Consider the following 9,938-nt stretch of genomic DNA (forward strand, 5'->3'; position numbering starts at 1 on the left):
CTCCAGGTGTGTTTGAGCTCCATCCTGTATGTACCATTTCCATCATACAAAGATGCTACTGGATCCATCTGAACCAAAAGAATTCAGTCCCTAACAAGTGGTTCTGGACACATGGTTACCTGATGTCCTGTGGTTGAGTATTCTGTCTCTGCCAAGGTTCAGTATCTATCTGGTTCTCACTAGTAGCTGGTTCTTAAAATGTGTATAATACTCAGTTGCAGATGGCACGGCCTTGCTCCAGGGTCCTAGGGACTGCACTGTGATGTTTTCACTGGGGCTTCCCATAAGCTCTGTCTTAGCTTGGGCTGCCATGACAAAATACCATACTGGGTGGCTTAAACAACAGAAATTTATTTTCTCACAGTTCTGGAAGCCAGAAGTCTGAGATCAAGATCCCAGCATGATCAGGATCTGGTGAAAGCTCTCTTCCTTACAGACAAGCTACCTCTTCACTGTGTCCTTCCAGGGCAGAGAAATAAAGCTCTCTGGTGTCTCTTTGTCATATTTGGGATTAGGGCTTCAATGTATGATTTGGGGGGGAGGGCACATTCAGTCTATAACATTCCACCCATGGCCCCCTAAGATTCATGTCATTATTGCATGCAGAATACATTCATCTCATCCTCAAATCCCCAAAGCTCTTAATTCATTCCAGCACCAACTCTAAAGTCTTATCTGAATATCATCTAAATCAGATAGAGTGAGACTGGAGGCATGATTCATCCTGAGGCAAAATTCCTCTCCAGTTGTGAATCTGTGAAATTAGACAAGTTATATACTTTCAAAATACAATAGTGGGATAGTCATAGGATAGACATTTTCATTCCAAAAGGGAGAAGAAAGGGGTGATGGTCTTAAACAAGTTCAAAATTTAGCAAGGGAAAGTCAATGAGATTTTAAGGCTTTAATTAATCCTCCTTGGTTCAGTGCTCTGCCCTCCAGGTCCAGTAGGTGGCAGCATCACCCCCAAGGTCCTTTTGGGTAGTCCCACTCCTAAAGCTGTTGAAACTGAGGTAGTGTAGTGGCCCTGATGATCTCTTAAATCACTTTTGGGATCATTTTCCCCTCTTCTTGTAGAATAGTGCATGTTTGCAGCTTAATAGTTCTATTATTCTGTCTTGTCAAATTCAATAAGCCCAACAGCCTTCCTTTGTTTGGTCCCATCTTCATCCCCTTCAGTTCAAATTGGCTGTTTCTGCTCATATAATCCCATAAACTCTTTTATCAAGTGATAATCAAGTTGTGCCATTGGTATTCTCTTTAGAACATGCTTTCTCATGTTTTTCAATATAGATAGGCTGAGAAACTTCTAAATCATCAAGTTCTGGTTCCTTTTTGCTTAACAATTCCTTCTTCATCTCTCTCCTTTCACATTTTACTATAAGCAATCAGGAGGAACCAAGCCCCTCCTCCAATATTTTGCTTAGAAATCTCCTCAGCTAAATATCCAATTTCATCACTCACAAATTCTGCCTTGCACAAAACGGTAGAACACAGTTCAGCCAAGTTCTTTGCCACTTTATAACAAGGGTCACTTTTCTTCCAGTTTCTAGTAACATCTTCCTCATTTCCATCTGACATCTCACCAGAATTGTCCTTTATGTCCATATTTCTAGCACGCACTTTAAAATTCCTCTGACTCCACTCATTATCCAGTTCCAAAGCTGCTTCCACATTTTTAGTTATTTGTTACAGCTGCATTCCACTGCTGGTGTCAAGATCTGTATTAGCCAGAGAAACAGAAACACTATAGTTATATAGATGTAGGCAGAAGTATAGATATAGATTATATAGCTATAGCTATTGATTTATTATAAAGAATTGACTCACATGAGTATGGAGGCCAAGAAGTCCAAGATCTGCAGTCATCAAGCTGGAGACCCAGGAGAGCTGATGTGTAGTTCCAGTCTGAAGCCAAAGGCCTGAGAACAAGGAAAGCCAATGGCGTAATTGCCTGTCTGAAAGTTGGCAGGTTCAAGATCCAAGAAGAGCTGATGTTTCAGTCCAAGCCTAAAGGCTGGAAAAGACCAACATCCTAGCTATGCAATCAAGCAGGTTCCCTTCTACTCAATTTTTTTGTTCTATTCAGGTCTTCAATTAATTGAATGAGGCCCACTTACATTAGCATGGCAAACTGCTTTACTCATTCTACCAACCAATGTTAATCTCATCTGGAAACACACCCACAGCCACAACCAGAATAATGTTTGACCAAATACCTGACTACCCCATAGCCCAGTCAAGTTGACATAAAATTAACCATCACAAGCTCTAACTGCTTCTTTTCCCACTCTGACATCTCTAATTCAAGATTTTACTGGAATAAATGGCCAAAGTGGCAATGATGTTTGTACTGTAGCCTGGATTTCTAAAGAGCCCTTCACTTGCTCTGGACCCCAAAGATGGAAATCTTCAATATCACCTGGTAAATGGGCTGCAGCAGTATTCCTAAGTGTGGTGTGTGTTGCTCCAGAACATAAAGAGACATACCAAGCCCTGTGCATTCTTCTTTGTGATAAGGGTTGCAAGATCCAACACTCTGACTTTTGCTTTGGAAGGATATAATGATACACTCTGAAAACTTCAAAGAAGTGGCAAGTCCTTGAATCTTTATAGCAGTTTTCTTCTACTCTCTGGGGCATTAGTCTTACCAATGCCTCCAGCATACTAGCCACCCTTTACTTGTACAGTCTGACCAGCATAATATCATTGCTGCAATGGGTCAATGTGATACTCTATGAGATGTTCAGGCAAGTTCAGATTTCTTTGGACTTTACTACAACACATGGCAGGGTTAATCTATCCTTGAGGCAAAACTGTAAATGGTTCTCTCTCTCACATGCTCTTTCCTAATCAAAATGGAAAATAATTCATTCAACAAATCACTGGCCACACATCATGTCATGATGCCTTATTAATCTGCACTAGCAATAAGACTATATAAAGCACAACAGGTGCTACTGGGGCTGTGACTTGCTGAAACCTATGATAGGCTACAGTCATTCTCCAGGACCCATCTAGTTTCTGCAGCCAGAATGTTGTTAAATCCTGACTCAAGAAAGTGCTGCTAAGTCAATGAATTCTCGATTATCTAGTCTAAAATTCCAGCCCCCATGACCAACCAACCTCAAAACTCTCCTGACTTGTTTGTATATGCTAATTCTTACAGCTCCTTTGTATATGATCTCTTTCCTCCTTTATTAGGTCAGGCATGTTTTCAGCAGGGTTATGCTAGGATATGACTCCAGTCATCAGAGCAGCCAGGAGAGGAGTGGCTCTGCAGTGTCCTTGAGCATGAAAGAAGTACTAGTTCTTACTATGAAGAGGTAGACTATCTCTGCAAGCTTTGAAAGTTCACAAGGGTCTGCAGAGCTAAGATTCTGTACAGTTGTGCATCCAGATGCCCCATCCTTGTTTCAGAGTTTCAGGATTTTTCAACCAGGGCCCTGACCAGCTTTGGCTACACATTTAAATGTCTTTGGGGCTCTGTGCTTCTAACTGTCATGTCCCGAGTTTGTGGCACTAACTGCATCAGGTCTTCCACTATAGGGGATAAAAGCTTCTTTGTAAGTTATTAAAGAGATCCTCTTGTCTCTCATACTTGGCTATTAATCAAGGGGGACCTTTGCTTTTTTGTTATCCCTCCTGAGCGTCTATGAAACTTAACAGTAATCAGCCAACTCCATTGTCTTTGTAGGCATTGCCCTCCCCAATCCTCATACATTTCAAATGCCTGAAATTGTATTCTTCTCCTTCTCCACTGGGATGTTTTCCTAGGCCACCACTGATCAAACCTTTAGCACCTGGTCACCACCTTGTGCTGGGAACTACCCATGTCCCTATAATACTGTCTTTTGCCCACCAGACTGGGTGAGCCAGTCCTGAAACGTCATTTTATTTTCTAGCTTTGTTTTGCTTTTGTTTTTTGTTTTTGGACCTCTCCTGGTTCCGCTTGTGTCACTTTGGACCCCCTGTGTGGTTGCCAACGTGGTATTTGACGTGAGTATTGGCTAGGGCTATCATAATAAAATACAGTACCAGGGACTGGGTAGCATAAACAACAGACATTTATTTCTCACAGTTCTGGAGTGTAGAAGTCCAAGATCAAGACATCAACAGTATTGGTTTCTTCTGAGGCATCTCCCTTGGATTGCGGATGGCCACCTTCCTGCTGTGTCCTTACATGCCCTTCCTCTGCACACATGCCTTCAGTGTCTGTTTGTGTGTGCAAGTTCCTCTTCTTATAAGGACACTAGTCAGATTGGATTAGGGTTCGTCCTAACAGCTTATTTGCCTTTATAAAGGACCTAACATCCAAATACAGTCACATTCTGAGTTATTGGGGGCTTAGGGCTTCAACATATGAATTTTGGGGAGAACACAACCCAGTCCATAACAACATGCAAAAGACTTATTAGGGGAAATGTATATGAAAGATAAAAGGGAAGGGAGCAGGAGAAGGTGGGAAAATCTATAAACTGTGATGCAGATCAGACATCTATGAAGGAGAGGGAAAAGAAAGGATGAGTAGGCAGTATCTCAGACTGTAGCACAGTTCCGAGGGTTTCAGGTAGATTGATGGGTCATCCTCAAGCCAAAGCTACCCGTTAGAGGAGTCCCAAATATTCCAACAATGAAGCTGCATTGCTCAGTCAATTGAGTTTCACTGCTCAATGAAGCTCCTGCCATGCTCAGTCATAATTGCAAGTCCCCCCATATTATTTCTTGGGGGACTTGCAATAATCAAAGCTAGTTAAACCTCTCAATACCCTTGGCTCAAAATCTTTGCTTATTTTAAGATATTCTTACAAAATGACTGAAATAAAAATTAGAAGGCAGAGCAGCCAAATCTAAACTGTCTCTTCATGTAAATAGCAAATTGTAGCTGTTAGATATAAAAGGGGATAGATGGATTTGGGGAACATGATAGTTAGGAAGAACAGAGGGACCTAGATTATAGATTGACTTGAAATCACTTATGAAATTCTCCATGTAAGTATACTTTCTGCCATTCACCCAGGAATGTCTAACACAAAGTAATCATACAGGACAATTACTAACAAACCTGAGTATTTTCAGTATTTGTTAGGCAATTAACTTCACCAAACTATTTCATTTCCTTCCAGTGGAATGACAAGGCTTCTAGTATGTAGATACTTTATAGTTAAGACCTCTGTGTTTCATCTCTTAAAATGATTATAGTAGCTTTTGATTAGGGGGTCATTTTTCTTCCTTTGCAAAAATATGCAAAAAGTACCAAAATATCTGAGAGCTGTCATTCAGTGGGTGAATGCAGAACTTTCACTAATGTCTAAATGATCTGCATTTCTCAAGGAAGAAACAGTCCTTCTCACCTCTCAGCATTTCACCTAAAAAGATTGTGACTAACAAACTTTCATCAAGTTTACTTAAAAACCCAAAGCAATCAACCAATCAAACAAAAACTCCACAAAGGAAATAAAAGAAAAAGAAATATTAGTGTTAAATTATATTTTAAGAGTAGCAATTTGAAATACTGAATTTTCTACTTTAATTCTCCAAGTGATACATACATTAATCTCTATACAGCTAGTGTATTTATAGCAATCAGTCAAGAATTGTCTATTTACTCAACAAATATTCTAGAGCATCTACTATATGTGAGGTACTAGGCTGAATAAGACACAATACTGGTCCTCAAAGAACTCAAATTTCAACTACTTTCCTTTAAAAATAAAACAAAACAAAACAAAAACCACAGGGGTGTCTGGGTGGCTCAGTTGGTTAAGTGTTCGACTTCGGCTCAGGTCATGATCTCACGGTTGGTGGGTTCGAGCCCTACATCGGGCTCTGTGCAGACAGCTCAGAGCCTGAGGCCTGTTTCAGATTCTGTGTCTCCTTCTCTCTCTGCCCCTCCCCCACGCACACTCTGTCTCTCTGTCTCAAAAATAAATAAACATTAAAAAAAAATTTTTTTAAAAACCATTTTTTTTTACTGTGGTAAAATACACATAAAATTTACCATCCTTAGGTGTACAGTTCAGTGGGGTTAAGTACATTCACGCTATTGTGCAAACATCACCACCATCCACCCCCAGAACATTACCATCATCCCACACTGAATTTCTGTGGCTCTTAAACAGTAATTCCCCGGCCCCTTCTTCCCCTGCCCCAGGTAACCACTGTCTACTTTCTGTCTCTATGAATTTGACTCTTCTACGTGCCTTATAGAAGTACAGAAAAACCTTGGTTTGTAAGCATAATTCGTTCCGGAAACTTTCTTGTAATCCAAAGTACTTGCATATCAAAGTGAATTTCCCCATAAGAAATAATGGAGACTCAGATAATTCATTCTACAACCTAAATATATTCATAAAAAATGATTACAAAATAATAAAGAAAATATAAAATATAAAGAAAAACAAATTAACGTGCATTCAAAAAAATTTTTTTAATGTTTATTTTTGAGAAAGAGAGAGAGAGAGCAAGCAGGGGAGGGGCACAGAGAGGAGTCACAGAATCTGAAGTATGTTCTAGGCTCTGAACTGTCAGCACAGAGCCCAAAGCAGGGCTAGAACCCACGAGCCACAAGATCATGACTTGAGCCGAAGTCGGACACTTAACGTACTGAGCCAACCTGGGGCCCTAACCTTACTTTTGAAAACCTTCGTGGCTGGTGTGAGGGAGACAAGAAAGAGGAGGATTATTGTGTGGGAAAACTCTCACCATCACTAACGGAATCACTAGTATCTATTGGCTCAATGGAATCTTTTTCTTTTTGTGCAACTTTAATAAGGAACCTATCCAATGACATTTGTTTTTGTCTCCTTTTGTGGATTTTGCAGAAATGTGACATTGCATTGTCATTAAACAGATTCATTGCTCACACTGCTATAGCCTTTTACGGGTGGTGCTTTTCTACAGAATTTTGCCTGTTTCCCACATTTTACACATCTCCCTAATCTCATTTGAAGTGAGGGTTTCCTCTGCCTTTTCCTCCTCCTCCTCTGTAGACAAGATGCAGACATAGACTTCTTATAAAATCTTGCAATTTCAGCCACTCACATACCTCATTCATACTTCTCGATGATTTCCTTCTTAACTTTCACTATAATTATCTCTTTCTTCTTGCCTATTTTTTTCTGCATGAGGGCCATTGTATATGCTCACATGGATGTCAACTACAGTACAGAATAATAAACTCTTGTCATATATTGTATTTAATGTAACTGGCAATAAGGCAGCACAGGAAAGGGTCTATATCTGCAGACAGCCTGACCTAGAATGAAGCAAAGGATTCCTAAGCTTATTCTTGTATGGAAAAGCAAAGGACTGTCCACAGGTGCTCTGAAGTGACAAAAAATACTAGTGCCATTTGTGAGCACCTTCCTACGTTCTAGAAAATCACTGACTTCTGCCAAATGCTACAGCTTGAGACTGAGCATGGGAGAAGATCACCAACAACTCTGTAGAGAAAGAGAGAGAGAGAGAGGCAGAAAGAGATGGAGACACAGAATCTGAAACAGGCTCCAGGATCTGAGCTGTGAGCACAGAGCCCTACACGGGGCTCGAACCCATGAGTCACGAGATCATGACCTGAGCCTGAGTCAGACACTTAACCGACTGAGCTACCTAGGCGTTCCGAATTTCATTCCTTTTTAAGGCCAAAATAACATCCTGTCGTATGTATATCAATTACTTTGCTTTTAAATAGCTAAATTCTCATTTTATTTCTTTCAAAGAGATACCATGAGGCTTTTAAAATTACTTTAAGCTAGTATCTATAGCATCACAGCAGCTGCCCAGATGCCAGTCCTCTGCTTTTGCTGCCACCAAGGTACGCTGGGCTCTGTTTTATGGTTTTGGTTTTTGATACAATTCCTGACCCATTTCTTCTACATCTCTTTTCATAAGTCATGGGGACAGTTATACACACTTCTGAGTGTCTTTTTTTTTTTTTTAAGTAATAATTTCTAGTTCATGTACAACCAGAAATATTTACAGATTAGGTAATTACGGGTATGTAAAGAATTCAGTTTGAGGATCAGTTCTTACTGGTTTCTTTATTTGGGTAGCATCTCCAGTCCACCAGGGACTATTCTGCCGCAGTCCATTTTGGTCTAGGACCAACATGCTTAGCTCTCCGATATGTTGCTACCTTTCTCAGTTTCTGAATGTAGCTCATTCTCTCACGTTTTATTATGTTCATTTCTTTTTTGTCTTCTTTGGCTCCTTTATCATTTTTCTCAGAGGGACACTTGGTTCAAGTTTCAATGAATTGATTCATTTCAATTCAACATTCATTGAATTGATTATGGGCAAGCAATTACACTAAGTGCTGGATTTTTAATGCCATGATGATCCATTTTCTTGGAGAGAACAAGATTTCCCTTATTGCCCACCACCGGCTACCGGCTCCCCTTCATTTATGATGTATATACATTTACCCAGAGGAGATTCCACATTCAAGTGATTTTGTGAGACATTCACTGCCATATCAGAGATCAGTAGGGGCTACAGAGCACCCTGCATCCCTTGAGTGTTCAGGAAATATTAGCATGCTCAAGTACCTACATAGGTCTATCTATAGGTAACTACCTATGTAGGTATATAGGTAGGTACCATATATTAATTTCAAAAGAACTTTGAAAGGGCAGTCACAGTGAATTTAACTACCCTTTTTCAACAGAAAGGCCACCATAGTTGGCCAGAAACCTTAGAGGATACTGTTCTTTTCTCAGCAGTCTAACAGATTCCTACTGCTGCTTGGAAGGCCTCCTCAGTGTTACAAGTGTCAAACTGGCTAGGGACCACACAACGATATTCTTGTTGAGTCTATGAAGGCAGGAAATAAATCCGGGGAAAAACAGAGCCCAATACCCAAAAGGCACATTTCTACATCCCCCCCCCCCCCCCCCCCCCCCCCCAACGACTGAAATGCCTTGGTCATTTACAAACCCAACCTGGAGCCAAGTATGACCTTTACTGGAGACACAGGGGGCATGAAGACGTTGAAACTGGACCAGTGGTCCCATATTAACTGGAAACAGAACCCTGGCATTTCCCTTTCAGTCATACACTGCACATCAAAAGACTTCTTGAGTGCCTATCTTTCTTGAACAAATAATTCATTTACACCCTTTCTAAGAAGCTGTGACGTTGCCCTTCTACCTGTAGGGAAGGGAAGCGGGTAGCATGAAGCACACAAAGGCGGCACCGTCAGCTCAGTTCTTCACGAATAACAGAAAAAGCAGGGAGCAAGACGAATCCCAGATCCAAGGCGTTACCAGCTCTAAGACCTGTACTGGGAAGTGTGGGGCGACAGGACGCAGAGGGCAAGGAAGAGAAGGAAATGCTGATAAAATTACCTTGACCAGGAGGAAACTTGGAGACTTTACCCACTGACTGAAGCCCACCAACCTTTCTGAGACGCACCACGGTAGGGTGGGCTGAGGCAAACGGACTCGCCCAAGGCGCCCGCTCGCTGCCAAGGCGGCGCACCCCGTCACCGGCCGCGGAGAGTCGCGCGCGGGGCGCTCCACGCGGCGCCTGGGAGCCTGCGCCACAGCCGGAAGCGCGGGGAATCCCGCGAAAGGCGGGGCGGGTGGAGGGCGTGGAGCCACACAGGACCAACTCACTCGGGCAGGGATTTTTGTACCAGGAGCTTATCAAATCAGGGTCCGGACAGCCCAATTCTCCGTACAAGTTTTCCCAACCGCCAGTCTTGGGGCGGGCTCACACCTACTCTAAGGGAAGAACTCTCCCCACAGGCCATGGGCTCGGAGCGCCCCTAGCAACCACCCACGATTTAAAGCGGAAGGTCGGCCCTAGTCCGCAGGTCCCTGGAACCAACCGCGGCCTGGCAGAGTGGCACTTCGGCCCAATCACCTTGGCGGGAACTACAACCAACCAATAGGAAGCAGGCACTGACGGGCGGGCTGAAGGGGTCGCCGGCGCAC

At 42.2% G+C, this 9,938-nt stretch overlaps 1 long non-coding RNA gene across 1 annotated transcript; it reads right to left on the bottom strand.

Annotated features, from left to right (window-relative positions):
• Positions 1-331: 331 nt before the first annotated feature.
• On the bottom strand, positions 332-9,869 carry LOC120244525. The gene is made up of 3 exons (XR_005531559.1): positions 9,348-9,869; positions 1,831-1,922; positions 332-1,721 (listed from the first exon to the last, which is right to left on the bottom strand). It is a non-coding gene; the product is annotated as an uncharacterized LOC120244525 (long non-coding RNA).
• Between the last annotated feature and the right edge of the window lie 69 nt (positions 9,870-9,938).

The sequence above is a fragment of the Hyaena hyaena genome, unplaced genomic scaffold (assembly GCF_003009895.1).
Source record: "Hyaena hyaena isolate Hyena2069 unplaced genomic scaffold, ASM300989v1 scaffold_390, whole genome shotgun sequence".
NCBI classification, from domain to species: domain Eukaryota; kingdom Metazoa; phylum Chordata; class Mammalia; order Carnivora; family Hyaenidae; genus Hyaena; species Hyaena hyaena.